General features: G+C 47.1%; 1 protein-coding gene and 1 long non-coding RNA gene across 3 annotated transcripts in view; one reads left to right on the plus strand and one right to left on the minus strand.

Moving 5' to 3' along the window:
- LOC141270614 (uncharacterized) overlaps positions 1-19252 on the minus strand; it is a 239212-nt gene that overhangs the window by 179109 nt on the left and 40851 nt on the right. Inside the window, exon 1 of one of the 2 annotated variants that reach the window (XM_073680681.1) lies at positions 3638-3696. The exons of the other annotated variant lie outside the window; for it this stretch is intronic. The gene's annotated coding sequence lies outside the window, so the exon portion shown is untranslated. Of the gene's footprint in view, positions 1-3637; positions 3697-19252 lie in introns of those variants that run through there. 2 annotated transcript variants of the gene reach the window in all.
- Positions 3826-9006, plus strand: LOC141270703 (uncharacterized). The gene is made up of 2 exons (XR_012321723.1): positions 3826-4044; positions 8221-9006. It is a non-coding gene; the product is annotated as an uncharacterized lncRNA (long non-coding RNA).

The following is a 19252-nucleotide window of genomic DNA, read 5'->3' on the forward strand; positions in this document are numbered from 1 at the left end:
ATCGTGGACTGCGTCGTGACGGCGAACAGGTGAGGGATATGGTTGTTTGTTTTTTTTACTTTTTTTTTCAGAAGATCGAAGTCTTTGGGGACTGACAGCACAATAAAAAATTTTTTAAAACCATGTGTTTATTTCATTAAAATACTTTATTCTGGCCACTGATTTATTGAAAAAGTGTCGTAAACTTTACTACGCGGTTAGTAATGGGAGCGTCTTACAGACACCCTCCATTACTAGCCTGGGCTTCACGTCAGCCGCCAATACAAGGCTGGCATGAACTCCAACCCCATTACCCCACTGGCCATCACTACAGGGCAGTGTGAAGAGTGGAGGCTAAGCGCCAGATTTGGCGCATCTTATGGATGCGCCATTTCTGCGACTGATGAGGGGTGATATTAATAGCCGCGGAGGGGGCTAGTATTTATGGCCCCTTTCCTGGCTATTAATATCAGCCTGCAGCTGTCTGTTTAGCCTTTTCTGGTTAGATTTTATAGGGGGACCCCAAGTCAATTTTTTTCTGGGGTTCCACTGTAATCTAGCCAGTAAAGGTTAAACAAACAGCTGTGGGCTGATATTTTTTTAATTTTAGGTTCTGTGCTCACGATCCAGACGTAGCAGCGCATTGGGCGCATATTTTTTGTTATGTCCAAAACGTTGCATTCTATTGAACGCAGGTAAATCCACGTGTTCACTGAACCATGCGGATTTACCGCATTCAATACATTCTAGTGGTCAAATTTCTGTTGCAGAGACTAGGGGGTCCGCAAGAGAATTTGACATGCTGCGGTCCTGAAAGCATGTCAGTGTTCACGGGTGATCCGCAGCCTCTGACGCACGCATAGCTGACATGGGAGTTCTAGAGTTCCCATCCACTATGCTGTAACATCTGGAAGCTGCGGGATTGACGCTACATAAGCACGAAGCATCAAACCTGCACCGGCTCCTGACCGTGGCCACGGACCCAAACTCACCCGCAGCATGTGAATTTCTGTAGCGGACACGCTAGTCTCTACAGCAGATTTTGACCAACTTAACTGTCATTAAATGTGGTGGATTCACATGTACCGACAACAAAAGTGCGGCATTAGAACACCGCGTTTTGGACACAGCAAAAATATGTTGTGTCCAAAGCGCAGCTGAGTGCTGTTCGTGGGGACGCAGTGGCTAACGAAACAGTTGTGAGCAGTTAATAATGGCCAGGGACCATGTTTGCCTAATGGCACCTTCCTAGGCTAAAAATAGCAGCTCACAGCTGCCCCAGAAATTACATGAATGGAAATGCTAATGACATTGGGCGAATGGGATTAGCTGACACCTAGCTTTTTTGTATGGTGATGACAAGGTGTCAATCAGACCCTTCCATCACCAAACCTAATTAAAGCAAAGTAAAGAGTTAAATAAACACACAGACCAAACACTTTATTTGAAACACAACAGACACATTCTTTAATCATTTAAATGAACCAATATACTCACCCCAGTTCTTATGGTAATCCAAGGGCTTAAGCAATGTCCCACCAAATAACTTTATTTAGCTCCAAAAAGCATTTATTGATGTACAAAGAGATGCAGAAACGCTCAGGAAATTTCTCCTTCAAATCCTGATCGTTCGCACATAGCCTTAGTCTGGTCTCCTTGGGATACTTTTTGGACAACTGCGAATATTTGACTACCAATCTCTCAAATTCAATCAATCTTTTTCCTACTCTTTTGCCTTCACCCCTGTTCCAAAGCTTCCCTACCTTACCCATTGTAAGTCATGTATGTCTTCATCCCTCTTAGAATTAGTTCCCCTCAGAATGTTCAAATCACTATATTTAACCCCTTACTTACCGAGGACGTATTAGTACGCATATTTGCGTACTGCCCGTTCAGTGAGGGCTGCTGCGCTGAGCCCTCACTGAACGGAGCACATGTCAGCTGATTCTTACAGCTGACATGTGCCCGCAACAGCCGCGGGTGGAATCGCGATCCACCCGCGGCTGTTAACATGTTAAATGCCGCTGTCAATCTCCGACAGCAGCATTTAACGCGTGCTTCCGGGTAGCGCGTCATAAGCCCCGCCCACCGGCGACCCCGTCACGTGATCGCGGGTCGCCGATGGGCGTGCATGACAACCCAGGGTCTGCAGCAGACGCCTGTGGTTGTCATGATCTTGTCGCTATGAGCGCCACCTAGTGGTCGGCGCTCATAGCACAGGACCATTTCTGCTGCATACAGGGGATCTGCTCGTCCCCTGTATGTAGCAGAGGCGATCGGACAGTTGCTGCTTCTAGTCTCCTATGGAGACTATAGAAGCATGCAAAAAGTAAAAAAAAAAAGTTTTTAAAAATATAAAAAAAAATAAAAAAATATAAAAGTTTAAATCACCCCCCTTTCGCCCCATTCAAAATAAAATATATAAAAAAAAAAACCACATACACATATTTGGTATCGCCGCGTTCAGAATCGCCCGATCTATCAATATAAAAAAAGAATTAATCTGATCGGTAAACGGCGTAACGAGAAAAAAATTCTAAACGCCAGAATTACGTTTTTTGGTCGCCGCAAAATTGCAATAAAATGCAATAACGGGCGATCAAAACATCGGATCTACCCCAAATGTTATCAATAAAAACGTTTGCCCGGTGCGCAAAAAATAAGCCATCAACCAGCCCCAGATCACGAAAAATGGAGACGCTACGGGTCTTAGAAAATGGCGCTATTTTTTTATTTTTTTTTTTACCAAATTTTGGAAATTTTTTTCACCACTTAAATATAAAAGAACCTATACATGTTTGGTGTCTATGAACTCGTAATGACCTGGAGAATAATAATGGCAGGTCTGTTTTAGCATTCAGTGAACGTGGTAAAAAAAAAAATAAAAAACAACTGTGGTATTGCACTTTTTTTTGCAATTTTACCGCACTTGGAATTTTTTTCCCGTTTTCCCGTACAGGATATGGTAAAACTAGTAATGGCGTTGAAAAGTACAACTCGTCCCGCAAAAAATAAGCCCTCACACGGCCATATTGACCAAAAAATAAAAACGCTATGGCTCTGGGAACAAGGGGAGCAAAAACGAAAATGCAAAAACGGAAAATGCTCCGGGGCTTAAGGGGTTAATTCACTAGTTTTATATCTTAATGATCTACGACTATGTAACTGGTTTAAATTGTCTCCACTGAAACATACTATATGTTTGTATATCAGTAACTGGTTTTTCTATGTATTTCATATTATGTAAAACCTGAAAAATGTCTTTAATAAAAATTTACAAATTAAATAAAAAGCAAAAATAAAACATTAAATACAACTAAATTGACTTAAAAGATAAAATGTCCTATTACTGGAATAATCCGTCCCCAGAATGTCTCCATTACAATGTACAGCTCCTACCGCAGATAACAGCCCCTCATTATATATATATTACCCTGTGTGTAGGGGGAGCGGAGTGTCAGTACTTATGGAACATTATATTATATGTGGGGGTATTATACACACTATATGGGGGGGCACAGGGAGGAGCAAGAAAGGGGCAGTGACTGTGTGAGCAATACGGGTCTCCATGTTGTCTCTCATAGTTGGGTCGTATGTATCTATCAGAGGAGAGGGAGGAAAGCGTTATAATTCTTAGTAATGGGGAATCTCCACATACCTCCACCTGCAGAGCTGCCACCACATATATGGCTGTTCTGTGCGCACAGGACCTGTGATGAGGTCACAGGAGGGGAGGAGTCAGTGGTCACATGATCAGGGGCCTCAGTGGATGCAGGACTCTGCTGTGCTGGTTGTCATGGTGCTGGATGAGGGGAAGGTTATGTGTGGGGTCAGGAGGGGTTTACAGTGTGGATGTAGCGGAGCCACCACGGTAGCGTCTAGATTGGAGTTGATTTCTTGAGGGGGAGGAGTGATTTCATTCTATCATGACGTCACCGGAAGGGGCGGGGCGTTCTTAGTCCAGTGGACACTATTCCATCGTGCAGCTGCAGCAGTGCCCTTGTGCCTGGACAGGAGGACTGCTGATGAGTAGCTCGTGTTCAGCTTTGTGCTGTGAGGACTGAGGTAGGGAGAACTGACTATGTGAATAAATGCTGTGGAGGCATAAAGGGGGCTGGTGTGAGGGGCATGGGGTATTTAGAGGGGCATCCAGGGGGCTGTGTGGCTGGTGTGAGGAGGCATGGGGTATGTAGCGGTGCATACAGGGGACTGGTATGAGGAGACATGGGGTATGTAGAGGGGTATCCAGGAGACTGCGTGGTTGGTGTCAGGGGCATCCAGGGGGCCGTGTGGCTGGTGTGAGGGGCATGGGGTATGTAGAGGGGCATCCAGGGACTGGTGTGAGGGGGCATGGGGTATGTAGAGGGGCATCCAGGGGGCTGCGTGGCTGGTGTGAGGGTGCATGGGGTATGTAGAGGGACATCCAGGGGGCTGGTGTGAGGGGGTATGTAGAGGGACATCCAGGGGGCTGCTTGACTGGTGTGAGGGTGCATGGGGTATGTAGAGGGACATCCAGGGGGCTGGTGTGAGGGGGTATGTAGAGGGACATCCAGGGGGCTGCTTGAATGGTGTGAAGGGGCATGGGGTATGTAGAGGGACATCCAGGGGTCTGGTGTGAGGGGGCATGGGGTATGTAGAGGGGCATCCAGGGGGCTGTGTGACTGGTGTGAGGGGGCATGGAGTATGTAGAGGGGCATCCAGGGGGCTGCGTGGCTGGTGTGAGAGGGCATGGGGTATGTAGAAGGGTATCCAGGAGACTGCGTGGCTGGTGTGAGGAGGCATGGGGTATGTAATGTGGCATCCAGGGGGCTGTGTGGCTGGTGTGAGGGGCATGGGGTATGTAGAGGGGCATCCAGGGGGCTGTGTGGCTGGTGTGAGGAGGCATGGGGTATGTAGAGGGGCATACAGGGGACTGGTATGAGGAGACATGGGGTATGTAGAGGGGTATCCAGGAGACTGCGTGGTTGGTGTGAGGGGCATCCAGGGGGCTGTGTGGCTGGTGTGAGGGGCATGGGGTATGTAGAGGGGCATCCAGGGACTGGTGTGAGGGGGCATGGGGTATGTAGAGGGGCATCCAGGGGGCTGCGTGGCTGGTGTGAGGGTGCATGGGGTATGTAGAGGGACATTCAGGGGGCTGGTGTGAGGGGGTATGTAGAGGGACATCCAGGGGGCTGCTTGACTGGTGTGAAGGGGCATGGGGTATGTAGAGGGACATCCAGGGGTCTGGTGTGAGGGGGCATGGGGTATGTAGAGGGGCATCCAGGGGGCTGTGTGACTGGTGTGAGGGGGCATGGAGTATGTAGAGGGGCATCCAGTGGGCTGCGTGGCTGGTGTGAGAGGGCATGGGGTATGTAGAAGGGTATCCAGGAGACTGCGTGGCTGGTGTGAGGAGGCATGGGGTATGTAATGTGGCATCCAGGGGGCTGTGTGGCTGGTGTGAGGGGCATGGGGTATGTAGAAAGGTATCCAGGAGACTGCGTGGCTGGTGTGAGGGGGCATGGGGTATGTAGAAGGGTATCCAGGAGACTGCGTGGCTGGTGTGAGGGGGCATGGGGTATGTAGAGGGGCATGCAGGAGACTGCGTGGCTGGCGTGAGGGGGCATGGGGTATGTAGAGGGGCATCCAAGGGGCTGCGTGGCTGGTGTGAGGGGGCATGGGGTATGTAGAAGGGTATCCAGGAGACTGCATGGCTGGTGTGAGGAGGCATGGGGTATGTAGAGGGGCATCCAGGGGGCTGGTGTGAGGGGACATGGGGTATGTAGAAGGGTATCCAGGAGACTGCGTGGCTGGTGTGAGGGGGCATGGGGTATGTAGAGGGGCATCCAGGGACTGGTGTGAGGGGGCATGGGGTATGTAGAGGGGCATCCAGGGGGCTGCATGGCTGCTGTGAGAGGCATGGGGTGTGTGTGTGTGTAGAGGGACATCCAGGGGGCTGCGTGGCTGGTGTGAGGGTGCATGGGGTATGTAGAGGGGCATCCAGGGGCCTGGTGTGAAGGGGCATCCAGGGGGCAGTGTGGCTGGTGTGAGGGGCATGGGGTATGTAGTGTGGCATCCAGGGGGCTGTGTGGCTGGTGTGAGGGGCATGGGGTATGTAGAAGGGTATCCAGGAGACTGCGTGGCTGGTGTGAGGGGGCATGGGGTATGTAGAAGGGTATCCAGGAGACTGCGTGGCTGGTGTGAGGGGGCATGGGGTATGTAGAGGGGCATGCAGGAGACTGCGTGGCTGGTGTCGGGGCATGGGGTATGTAGAGGGGTATCCAGGAGACTGCGTGGCTGGTGTGAGGGGGCATGGGGTATGTAGAAGGGTATCCAGGAGACTGCGTGGCTGGTGTGAGGGGGCATGGGGTATGTAGAGGGGCATGCAGGAGACTGCGTGGCTGGTGTCAGGGGGCATGGGGTATGTAGAGGGGCATCCAGGGGGCTGCGTGGCTGGTGTGGGGGGGCATGGGGTATGTAGAAGGGAATCCAGGAGACTGCGTGGCTGGTGTGAGGGGGCATGGGGTATGTAGAGGGGCATGCAGGAGACTGCGTGGCCGTGAGGGGGCATGGGGTATGTAGAGGGGCCTCCAGGAGGCTGCGTGGCTGGTGTGAGGGGGCATGGTTATGTAGAAGGATATCCAGGAGACTGTGTGGCTGGTGTGAGGGGGCATGGGGTATGTAGAGGGGCATCCAGGGGGCTGTGTGGCTGGTGTGAGGGGCATGGGGTATGTAGAGGGGCATCCAGGGGGCTGTGTGGCTGGTGTGAGGGGCATGGGGTATGTAGAGGGGCATCCAGGGGCTGGTGTGAGGGGGTATGTAGAGGGGCATCCAGGGGGCTGCGTGGCTGGTGTGAGGGTGCATGGGGTGTGTAGAGGGACATCCAGGGGGCTGCTGTGAGGGGGTATGTAGAGGGGCATCCAGAGGGCTGCATGGCTGGTGTGAGGAGGCATGGGATATGTAGAGGGGCATCCAGTGGGCTGGTGTGAGGAGGCATGGGGTATGTAGAGGGGCATCCAGGGGGCTGTGTGGCTGGTGTGAGGAGACATGGGATATGTAGAGGGGCATCCAGGGGGCTGGTGTGAGGGGGCATGGGGTATGTAGAGTGGAATCCAGGGGGCTGATGTGAGGGGGCATGGGGTATGTAGAGGAGCATCCAGGGGGCTGCGTGGCTGGTGTGAGGGGGCATGGAGTATGTAGAGGGGCATCCAGGGGGCTGCGTGGCTGGTGTGAGGGGGCATGGGGTATGTAGAAGGGTATCCAGGAGACTGCGTGGCTGGTGTGAGGAGGCATGGGGTATGTAGAGGGTCATCCAGGGGGCTGTGTGGCTGGTGTGAGGGGCATAGGGTATGTAGAAGGGCATCCAGGAGGATGCGTGGCTGGTGTGAGGGGGCATGGGGTATGTAGAGGGGCATCCAGGAGGCTGCGTGGCTGGTGTGAGGAGGCATGGGATATGTAGAGGGGCATCCAGGGGGCTGGTGTGAGTGGGCATGGGGTATGTAGAGGGGCATCCAGGGGGCTGGTGTGAGGGGGCATGGGGTATGTAGTGTGGCATCCAGGAGACTGCGTGGCTGGTGTGAGGGGACATGGGGTATGTAGAGGGGCATCCAGAGGGCTGGTGTGAGGGGGCATGGGGTATGTAGAGGGGCATCCAGGAGACTGCGTGGCCGTGAGGGGGCATGGGGTATGTAGAGGGGCATCCAGGAGGCTGCGTGGCTGGTGTGAGGGGGCATGGTTATGTAGAAGGGTATGCAGGAGACTGTGTGGCTGGTGTGAGGGGGCATGGGGTATGTAGAGGGGCATCCAGAGGGCTGGTATGAGGGGGCATGGGGTATGTAGAGGGGCATCCTGGAGACTGCGTGGCTGGTGTGAGGGGTCATGGGGTATGTAGATGGGCATCCAGGGGGCTGCGTGGCTGGTGTGAGGGGGCATGGGGTATGAGGACGGTGGCCGACCCAACCTCCTTAAAGACGATAGCACGCCATTTTAAAATCTGTCATGGGAGAAATCCTAAAACATTTATGGTACGTGGTATCGATGTCATCCATAGTGGCATTAGGGGTGGAAATGTAAAAAAATACTTCTGGCTCAAAGGGAAACCAAATGGATAGTGGAACTGGAAACAATGATGCCAAATGGCCTTAATGAGGTCCTGAGCGTCACCCAATTTCTTTAATAGATATAATCTTTGTGGTATTTTTATACAATTGTATGTGTTGATTTTAATTTGTTTTCTTTGTCATTTGTAACTTTCTCCCTCCATAGTCTATATGCACCATCTATATGGATCACCTACATATGGTTAATCAATATGAGGATACTACGAGCAACAATTAAATTGGACCAAGAAAATTGATTTTCGTACTGACAGAATCGTGTAGCAATTATAGGAAATGATACTGTTTACTCTAACTCATTTTTGCATTATTAAGTAGTTGCGTTACTATACTTGTCTAAATGCGTTGCTGTGTTGTTCTCTTTGGCGAGCGCGTGGGTGCTGTGCCTCCCCCTGCCTCTGCGTCATGCACGGCATCTGCATGGTGTATGCGCATGTTCGGGGGCCATGGCAATGTGTTCCCTGTCATGCGTGGTTCACCTTGATGGCCGTGCGTGACGCATCTGGTTCGGGCGGTTCAGCGCGCATGCGTTGATGGTCCAGGAGATGATTGGTCCGTTAAACAGACATGGAAGGACCTATTAAACAATCCCCCCGAGGAAGCCATAGGATATACCACGCGAAACACGCATTGGGGTCCTTGTTTATTCTGGGTGCTGATCTAATATGGGTAAGAGTGCAATATACTTCTTTAGCATTTTCTCATAGGCCATATGGCACATGGTACATATCCATAGTGATGAAATATGGCATAATTTTGTACCAGTGCATAAATGACTTCAATACTAGCACTTCCTGCACTTTGTCCCAATAGATATTTAACATCTATTATTATGTTGTATATGTGTCACCCAGTTTGGTTGTCTGTGTGTCGTCCTTTTTAATCATGTTTGTCTTTTCTGTATATTGTTTACAATAAAGTTTTTTGATTCTTTGCCATATACTCCTTATTGGGTTTGTTTTTGCTATATAATAGCAGAAACAAGTCCGGGGGTGCCTCCCGCCAGGGAAAATATAGAAATAGTCCTTGGATGAGTTCAATGGATCCAGCAGATGAGGGACAACACAATCCCACGTGGCAGCTTCTATCAATCCACAGCAGCCTGAGACCCTCCAGCATCGGGAGTCACCACGCAACTGACTGGGCCAAACATGAGTCTATTTTTCTGTCTACTGGGATCAGCCCTTGGATGGGGGAAGGGTTCACACCCACTAGATGCAACAAGAGATGTTGACCTAGGCCTGATTACATTACAGTCCATGAACACAGGCCGGGGGGAGGGACATGCTGTTAGGCTGTGTGCCCACGATGCGTTTAAGCGTTTCCGCAGCGGCAAAAACGCTGGTAGAAGGCCTGCCATGTTCCCCAATGATAATCCGTGCTGTGCACATGCTGTGGAAATTTCCACTGCGGATTATCATTGCAGAAAAATACGCAGCATGTCCATTAATTTTGCGGACACGCAGCTTAATTGCTATAATTGACTTGCATTGAAACTCATATTATCCGTGTCAGCACATTTGCACACACCGATAATATGCGTTTCAATGTGCGGATGGTACCCAAGTTTGGCGGACAGGAGACTCTCATCCAGACCCGGGTACCATAGAACCTGTGAAAAAAAGAATAAAATAAAAAATACATATTATATTTACCTTCTGATGGCCCGCGGTGTCCTTGTCTTCACTTGCCGGCAGCACGCTGTGGACTGAAGGACCTGCGCTGACGTCATTTAGTCATGTGACGGCAGGTCCTTCAGTGTACCGCGAGCTGCTGGCAAGCCAGGACGGAGCGAAGCAAGACTGCAGGGGCCATCAGAAGGTAAGTATAGATTTATTTTTTATTTTTTCCCATTCTTTAAGTTGTCAAGCACTTTCCAAGTGATGCTAAAATCGCTTGGAAAGCTTTTGACAACCCGCATGCGGAAATGCATGTGAAGAACGCTTCACATCCGCATGTTCCTGGCAGGAAAAACTATGTACAATCCGCATGCGTTTTTTTCTGCCAGGGAGATGCAGAAACGCTCAGGAAAAAATCCGGAGCATTTCTGCATCGTGGGCACATAGCCTTACACTAAAGCAGGTTACATTACATAGAGTACATGAACACAGGCAGGGGAGGGACACACTGTAAGTCATATTGGATAAAACATAAGTTGCTGAGTTTAGGACCACCAGGGACCCCAATGTTACTTAGGAAAGACTGTCCATGTTTAATAAAATAATTTTCACGTATGCATAGCACAGGTCTGTCCGTCCATTCATGGATTCTGTATGGGACTAATAAAAATAGGCCATCACAGCACTCGGCTATGTCATTTATGTACATAAATGCATACAAAATATTAACTACTCGAGCTAAATTGCTGCATTATCACCTTAGAGAGCTATGCACCTGATTATTGTCTTGATAAGAGGGCGGGGGTGAAGGACGTTGCTCCTGATTCATTAAGAGACATATTCATCAGAGGCGTCTGATGACTGGACAGCGCCTCCATGCGCTATGCCACTTACTGGAGTAGGATTTGTAGCGGCCACCGCTGCTCATGATGAAGTTGCCAAACAGCAGTCATCACAGCCCTACCCACTTATCGATAAAAATGGCATTAGAAAGCAAAAAGTTGCAACATTTTTACATAGTCTTCAGTTGCATCCAAATTATACGATTGAGCATTTTATAACAGAATTCTGGAGTAAACACTATGATGAATACGGTCCTATGGGTTTGTTCTGTTTAAGCTGAGTTGATGCAGGTCTGTGCTATGACGTCAATTCAAGTTAAGAAACCCTTTTATCTACAGGTGCATCTCACTAAATTAGAATATCATCAAAAAGTTAATTTGTCAGTTCTTCAATACAAAAAGTGAAACTCATATATAGAGTCATTACACACAGAGTGATCTATTTCAAGTGTTTATTTCTGTTAATGTTGATTATGGTTTACAGCTAATGAAAACAAAACAGTCATTATCTCAGTAAATTAGAATACTTTTATAACAGCTTGAAAAATTATTTTAAAATCCGAAATGTTGGCCTACTGAAATGTATGTTCAGTAAATGCCCTCAATACTTGATCTGGGCTCCTTTTGCATCAATTACTGCATCAATGTGGCATGGGGGCGATCAGCCTGTGGCACTGCTGAGGTGTTATGGAAGCCCAGGTTGCTTTGATAGCAGCCTTCAGCTCGTCTACATTGTTGGATCTGGTGTCTCTCATCTTCCTCTTGACAATACCCCATAGATTCTCTATAATAGATTCTCTATGGGGTTAAGGTCAGACGAGTTTGCTGCCAATCAAGCACAGTGATACTGTTGTGTGTAAACCAGGTATTGGTACTTTTGGCAGTGTGGACAGGTGCCAAGTCCTGCTGGAGAATGACATTTCCATCTCCAAAAAACTTGTCAGCAGAGGGAAGCATGAAGTGCTGTAAAATGTCCTGGTAGATGGGCTGCGCTGACTTTGGTCTTGATAAAAAACAGTGGACCTACACCAGCAGATGACATGGCTCCCCAAACCATCACTGATTGTGGAAACTTCACACTAGACCTCCAGCAGCTTGGATTGTGGCTTCTCCACTCTTCTTCCAGACTCTGAGACCTTGTGGAGTGTGTCAATGACTGCCTTCAGGACATCTGTCACGTCAGCAGTCTTCCCCATGATTGTGGAGCCTACTGAAACAGACTAAGGCTATGTGCCCACGATGCAGAAATGCTCAGGATTTTTTCCTGAGCGTTTCTGCATCTCCCTGGCAGAAAAAAACGCATGCGGATTGTACATGCGTTTTCCTGCCAGGGACATGCGGATGTGAAGCGTTCTTCACTTGCATTTCCGCATGCGGGTTGACAAGCGCTTTCTAAGCGATTTTAGCATCTCTTGGAAAGTGCTTGTCAACTTGGTCACACTATATAAATCCATGCAAACAGCATGGATTTATATAGTGTGACCCGAGAGAATGTCAAAAAATAAAAAATAAATCTATACTTACCTTCCGATGGCCCGCGCTGTCTTGTTTCCCTCTGTCCCGGCTGCCAGCAGCGCTACACTGAAGGACCTGCCGACGTCAGCGTCGCGTGACCCGTCACATGACTATGACGTCAGCGCAGGTCCTTCAGTACATCGCGAATTGCCGGGAAACGAGGAGGAGCGCACCGGGGGCCGCCAGAAGGTATATATTTATTTTTTATTTTAATCTTTTTTTTCACAGGTTCTATGGTACCCAGATCCGGAGGAGAGTCTCCTCTCCTCTAGACCTGGGTACCATCCGCACATTGGAACACGTGGAATGCGCATCTACATATGCAGTGATGCGGAATCCATGCGTTCTAATGCAAGTCAATGGCGGGGAAAACGCAGCACTTCCGCAAAAGAATTGGTAGTGCTGCGTTTTTTTCCGCAATGATAATCCGCAGCGGAAATTTCCGCAGCATGTTCACAGCACATGCGGATTATCATTGGGGAACATGGCAGACCTTCTACCAAGCGTTTTTTAAGCGTTTCTGCAGCGTTTTTGCCGCTGCGGAAACGCTTAAAAAACGCATCGTGGGCACACAGCCTAAGGGACCTTGTTAAATGCTTTGGGAGCCTTTGCAGGTGTTTTTTGTTAATTATTCTAATTTACTGAGATAATGACTTTTGTGTTTTCATTGGCTGTAAGCCATAATCATCAACATTAACAGAAATAAACACTTGAAATAGATCACTCTGTTTGTAATGACTCTATATAATATATGAGTTTCACTTTTTGTATTGAAGAACTGAAATAAATTAACTTTTTGATGATATTCTAATTTAGTGAGATGCACCTGTATTATTAGAATTATCACACCAGTACACCTGTTTTCTCATTTGCGAGATTTAAGTAAACCTTGTATGATATCTTTTTCATTTGTGAATGTCCTTATACTTTCAAGCAGAACCTAGACACCCCACAATGCAATAACCCATCGATCACTATAAGCCCTCTGTTTTCGATGGATATCCATATTATGGACTGTGTATACGTTTCTTATGCCTGAACTGCGCACCCCTCGGTGAAGACAGTGAGTTTTTTTGGGGCAGCTTATGGTCGTCTCAGGATATGAACACCCCCTGATCTGCTTGATAATATAACTGAAATAAAATGTTGAGAAAAAAATTCAAATATCAAGTTGACCCTTCGAGTCACTGTCTTGTAAATCTTTAGCACTTCTCCACAGAATAGGTGATTGGTCTGAAATCACTCAGGGTGTAAAGAGACTCTGTCGTCACAGAATAACTAATCAAACCAATCGCAGCCCCTCAGTATATCATGGCACCCTGTATTTTGATTGGCAGCTGTAGCTTTATAGACTCGAGTGGGGGTCTCAAACATTTGGCCACAGAGGCTGCTTCATGCAGCCCGCAGGCACCATACACCTTGAGGATTGTGGCACGTCAGCACTTTTTCAGTGGAACACATTGCAGGCGCCGTGCACAGACAAGCTCTTTGCTCAGCTATACCAATGCCAACTGTGGGTCAATCACAGGCCAGCAGCTAATGTCTGCAGAGGACCAGGATGGGAACAGTACTAGAAGATGAGGATCAGGATCTTGACATTACTACAAAAAGGGGACCAGGAAGGGACACTTTACTATGAGATAGGGAGCCGAATGGTGAGATTGCTACAAGAAGGGGACCAGGTTGGAGGATATTTCTACAAGATGGCCATGATGGGGGACAATAAAACAAGATGAGGACCATGATGGGGGACATAAGCACAAGATAGGGACCATGATGGGGACATTACTACAAGATGTTGGCCAAAATTACTATATGGCGCTAATAGTAAGATCGTATTACAAAAAGGGGCTAAAATGTAAAAGAAAACAAAAAAAAATTGTAAATATTGGCTTAAATTTTTTAGTGCCAATAAAAATGTTTTTTTTTTATAAATAAACTAAAATGAAGCCAAAAAAGTGCACACTTGTTATCGGTCATCTGTAATGACCCAAGCTATAAAATTATTATACCCTATAACAGAAAATAAATCTTCAAAAAAATATTATAAACAAGTGATCAAAAGGTGTATACAACCCCTGGCAAAAATTATGGAATCACCGGGCTCGGAGGATGTTCAGTCAGTTGTTTAATGTTGAAAAAAAGCAAATCACAGACATGGCACAAAACTAAAGTCATTTCAAATGGCAACTTTAGGGCTTTAAGAAACACTGAAAGAAATCCAGATTAAAAATGTGGTACTCAGTAAGGGTAATTTTTTTCAGACCAAGCAGAGGGAAAAAATTATGGAATCACTCAATTCTGAGGAAAAAATTATGGAATCATGAAAAACAAACACACAAAAGAACACTCCAATACATCACTAGTATTTTGTTGCACCACCTTCGGCTTTAATAACAGCTTGCAGTCTCTGAGGCATGGACTTAATGAGTGACAAACAGTACTCTTCATCAATCTGGCTCCAACTTTCTCTGATTGCTGTTGCCAGATCAGCTTTGCAGGTTGGAGCCTTGTCATGGACCATTTTCTTCAACTTCCACCAAAAATTTTCAATTGGATTGAGATCCGGACTATTTGCAGGCCATGACATTGACCTTATGTGTCTTCTTTCAAGGAATGTTTTCACCATTTTTGCTCTATGGCAGGATGCATTATCATCTTGAAAATTATGTCATCATCCCCAAACATCCTTTCAATTGATGGGATAAGAAAACTGTCCAAAATATCAATGTAAACTTGGGCATTTATTGAAGATGTAATGACACCCATCTCCCCAGTGCCTTTACCTGACATGCAGCCCCATATTATCAATGACTGTGGAAATTTGCATGTTCTCTTCATGCAGTCATCTTTATAAATCTCATTGGAACGGCACAAAACAAAAGTTCCAGCATCATCACCTTGCCCAATGCAGATTCGCGATTCATCACTGAATATGACTTTCATCCAGTCATCCACAGTCCACGATTGCTTTTCCTTAGCCCATTGTAACCTTGTTTTTTACTGTTTAGGTGTTAATGATGGCTTATGTTTAGCTTTTCTGTATGTAAATCCCATTTCCTTTAGGCGGTTTCTTACAGTTCGGTCACAGACATTGACTCCAGTTTCCTCCCATTCGTTCCTCATTTGTTTTGTTGTGCATTTCCTGTTTTGGAGACATATTGCTTTAAGTTTCCTGTCTTGACGCTTTGATGTCTTCCTTGGTCTATCAGTATGTTTGCCTTTAACAACCTTCCCATGTTGTTTGTATTTGGTCCAGATTTTAGACACAGCTGACTGTGAACAACTAACTTCTTTTGCAACATTGTGTGACGATTTACCTTCTTTTAAGAGTTTTATAATCCTCTCCTTTGTTTCAATTGACATCTCTCGTGTTGGAGCCATGATTCAGGTCAGTCCACTTGGTGCAACAGCTCTCTAAGGTGTGATCACTCCTTTTTAGATGCAGACTAACGAGCAGATCTAATTTGATGCAGGTGTTAGTTTTGGAAATTAAAATTTACAGGGTGATTCCATAATTTTTTCCTTAGAATTGAGTGATTCCATAATTTGTTTCCATCTGCTTGGTCTGAAAAAAATCACCCTTACTGAGTAACACATTTTTTATCTTGATTTCTTTTAGTGTTTCTTAAAGCTCTAAAGTTGCTATTTGAAATGACTTTAGTTTTGTGCCATGTCTGTGATCTGCTTTTTTTCAACAACATTAAACAACTGAATGAACATCCTCCGAGCCCGGTGATTCCATAATTTTTGCCAGGGGTTGTAGAATGGAATTTCTGTACAAAGGACGTCCTTATACACAGTACATTGTGCCCACAAATCATGGACCTCAGTGCAGCAGCTCAATCTTGTCATCTCTGTACTGAGACATATAGATTGGAGTTGCTGCAGGGTGTTTTATTATTTCTTGGCAGACATTATACAAGATTACAGCCACAATTCATGAAGAAACAAATTTTGCATGCCAGTATTAATAAAAAGGTGAGAGGTAGAAAGCTGGGCCACTTTATTTTTTGTTAAATGAAAAAATTAGTTTTTTTTATATTATCACTTTTCATAGTTTAAAAACTTACACAAAACTGTGATTGTTCATGTTTGACAAAATTTAACTTTTCTTGTCTGTCCACCAGTCCTGGCCAGCACCAGCATTTTGAAGAGCGGGTGGACATTATCTTAATTAACATCACAAAAGTGGCAAAAATTATCACATAAATGTTGTCTAGCTCCGCACACTCTTTAGAAATGTCGGTGCTGTGGCTGGGACTGGTGGAAATACAGTAAAAGTCAAATTCGGGCAAAACTGAACAATCAGTGCTGTGTGTAATTATGTATGTCACAAAAAGTGACAATACATACATACATACATTTATAATTCCTATGCCACTAGATTGGAATCTATGAGGAGCTCCTGGAATTAACTCCATTCTGGAGGTTTCAGTCATGAGTAGTGTTGAGCGATACCTTCCGATATCGGGAAATATCGGATCGGATTGGATCGGACCGATACCGAAAAAGTATCGGATATCGCTGATTCCGATACCGGAAACCAATGCAAGTCAATGGGACAGAAATATCGGAATGAAAATAAACCCTTTCTTTCCTTGTAGGTTAATTCTACATGAAGGAAAACAACTAAGAACAATGTAGAATGTATTGGGGGAGGTGGGGGAGACAATAAAGGCATAGAGGTTTAGCCCAATCAAATGGAATAGCAGGAATTAATATTTTTTTAAGACATTCTGAGTTACGGAAATATTGACTATGTTAAGTATTTTTATATTTTGTCAGATATTTATGTTTCACTACTTCCATGCTCTTCACCTTCTTTTTTACTTCTCCCACACTTTCTCCTTCATCATCCTCAGCATCTTTTTCATCCACTTCTTCTTCACCTTCTTCATCTTCTTCTTCTTCACCTTCTTCGTATTATTCTTTTTTTTTCATTCTTCATATTCTACTTCTTCATATTCTTCTTCTTCATCATATTCTTATTTGTGACAGGCATTCCTGTAGTTGTTATCTATAAAAGGTTGGACATTACACCTTTCGTTCTACCTGTCACAAAAGATTTACAACAGGATTTGTCCGCGTTCAGTTTGGTCTGCAGCAGCAGGTCTTTTCCAGGGGCACCACGAGGAGGAACGGACTCACCCCCATACACTGCTTAGTCATCTTCTGCTTATAATTTAGATATTATCTTTTGCTCTGATTTTTAGTCTTATGCTTAATGTTCTTCCGCTTTTTGTTCTGCAGCTTCTTGTATTTCTGCTTCTTGGTTTTCTGTCTCTTGTTCTTCTGTATCTTGGTGCTTGTCTTCTCTTCTTTGTCCTCTTGGTCAACTTCTTCAGGGTCATCTTCTTGGTCTTCTTCGGGGTGGTCTTCAGGGTCGTCGTCTTCGGGGGTCCTCGTCTTCGGGGTCCTCGTCTTCTTCGGGTTGGTCTTCTGGGTCCTCGTCTTCAGGGTCCTCGTCTTCGGGGTCCTCGTCTTCTTAGGGTTGGTCTTCAGGGTCCTCGTCTTCAGGGTCCTCGTCAGGGAGATCCAGAGTAATTACCAAGAACCATTTAAAAAAGCTTGAACTTGGAAATGTAGCAGAAGGTACAAGAAAGCTGAGGAACTACCGAGGACCAGCTGACGGTACTGGAACCCGGATGGGTAGCAGAAGGTACAAGAGCCAATGGAACTGCCGAAGACCAGCTGACTGTACTGGAACTCGGTTGCTAAGCAGGAGGTACCTGTGCCAGAAAGCACTACCAAGGACCAGCAGACGCTGGTGGAACTTGGATACCGAGAAGGAGGCACCTAATCCAAAGGCACTGCCGAGAACCAGCTGACGGTACTGGAACCCGGATGGGTAGCAGAAGGTACCCATGTAAAAAAAAGTTCAAGGCCGCGAGCCGGCCGCAGTTACCAAAACCCACAGTCCTACAGGGGGTGCTTGTCCTATTGGCACTATGGAACCAGCCTTCATTGCCAGATCCCGCAGCCCACATAGGAGTCACCTAAACTGCAGGCACCATAGAGTCGGCTAACCCGACCGCAACACGACAGGACAACGCATTGGAGGCAAAGTGACGTTGACACTACCCGGAAACAGCTGGCGTGCTGGAACCAGGCTGGGCAGGAGGGAGTACCCGTGCCAAAGACACTGCCGAGAACCAGCTGACGGTACTGGAACCCGGATGGGTAGTAGAAGGTACAAGAGCCAATGGAACTGCCGAAGACCAGCTGACGGTACTGGAACTCGGTTACTAAGCAGGAGGTACCTGTGCCAGAAAGCACTACCAAGGACCAGCAGACGTTGGTGGAACTTGGATACCGAGAAGGAGGCACCTAATCCAAAGGCACTGCCGAGAACCAACTGACGGTACTGGAACCCGGATGGGTAGCAGAAGGTACCCATGTAAAAAAAAGTTCAAGGCCGCGAGCCGGCCACAGTTACCAAAACCCACAGTCCTACAGGGGGTGCTTGTCCTATTGGCACTATGGAACCAGCCTTCATTGCCAGATCCCGCAGCCCACATAGGAGTCACCTAAACTGCAGGCACCATAGAATCGGCTAACCCGACTGCAACACGACAGGACAACGCATTGGAGGCAAAGTGACGTTGACACTACCCGGAAACAGCTGGCGTGCTGGAACCAGGCTGGGCAGGAGGGAGTACCCGTGCCAAAGACACTGCCGAGAACCAGCTGACGGTACTGGAACCTGGATGGGTAGTAGAAGGTACAAGAGCCAATGGAACTGCCGAAGACCAGCTGACGGTACTGGAACTCGGTTACTAAGCAGGAGGTATCTGTGCCAGAAAGCACTACCAAGGACCAGCAGACGTTGGTGGAACTTGGATACCGAGAAGGAGGCACCTAATCCAAAGGCACTGCCGAAAACCAGCTGACGGTACTGGAACCCGGATGGGTAGCAGAAGGTACCCATGTAAAAAAAAGTTCAAGGCCGCGAGCCGGCTGCAGTTACCAAAACCCACAGTCCTACAGGGGGTGCTTGTCCTATTGGCACTATGGAACCAGCCTTCATTGCCAGATCCCGCAGCCCACATAGGAGTCACCTAAACTGCAGGCACCATAGAGTCGGCTAACCCGACCGCAACACGACAGGACAACGCATTGGAGGCAAAGTGACGTTGACACTACCCGTAAACAGCTGGCGTGCTGGAACCAGGCTGGGCAGGAGGGAGTACCCGTGCCAAAG

The sequence above is a fragment of the Phyllobates terribilis genome, unplaced genomic scaffold (genome assembly GCF_046119375.1).
Source record: "Phyllobates terribilis strain yellow unplaced genomic scaffold, ASM4611937v1 Scaffold_5__5_contigs__length_657084704, whole genome shotgun sequence".
Taxonomy (NCBI): Eukaryota; Metazoa; Chordata; class Amphibia; order Anura; family Dendrobatidae; genus Phyllobates; species Phyllobates terribilis.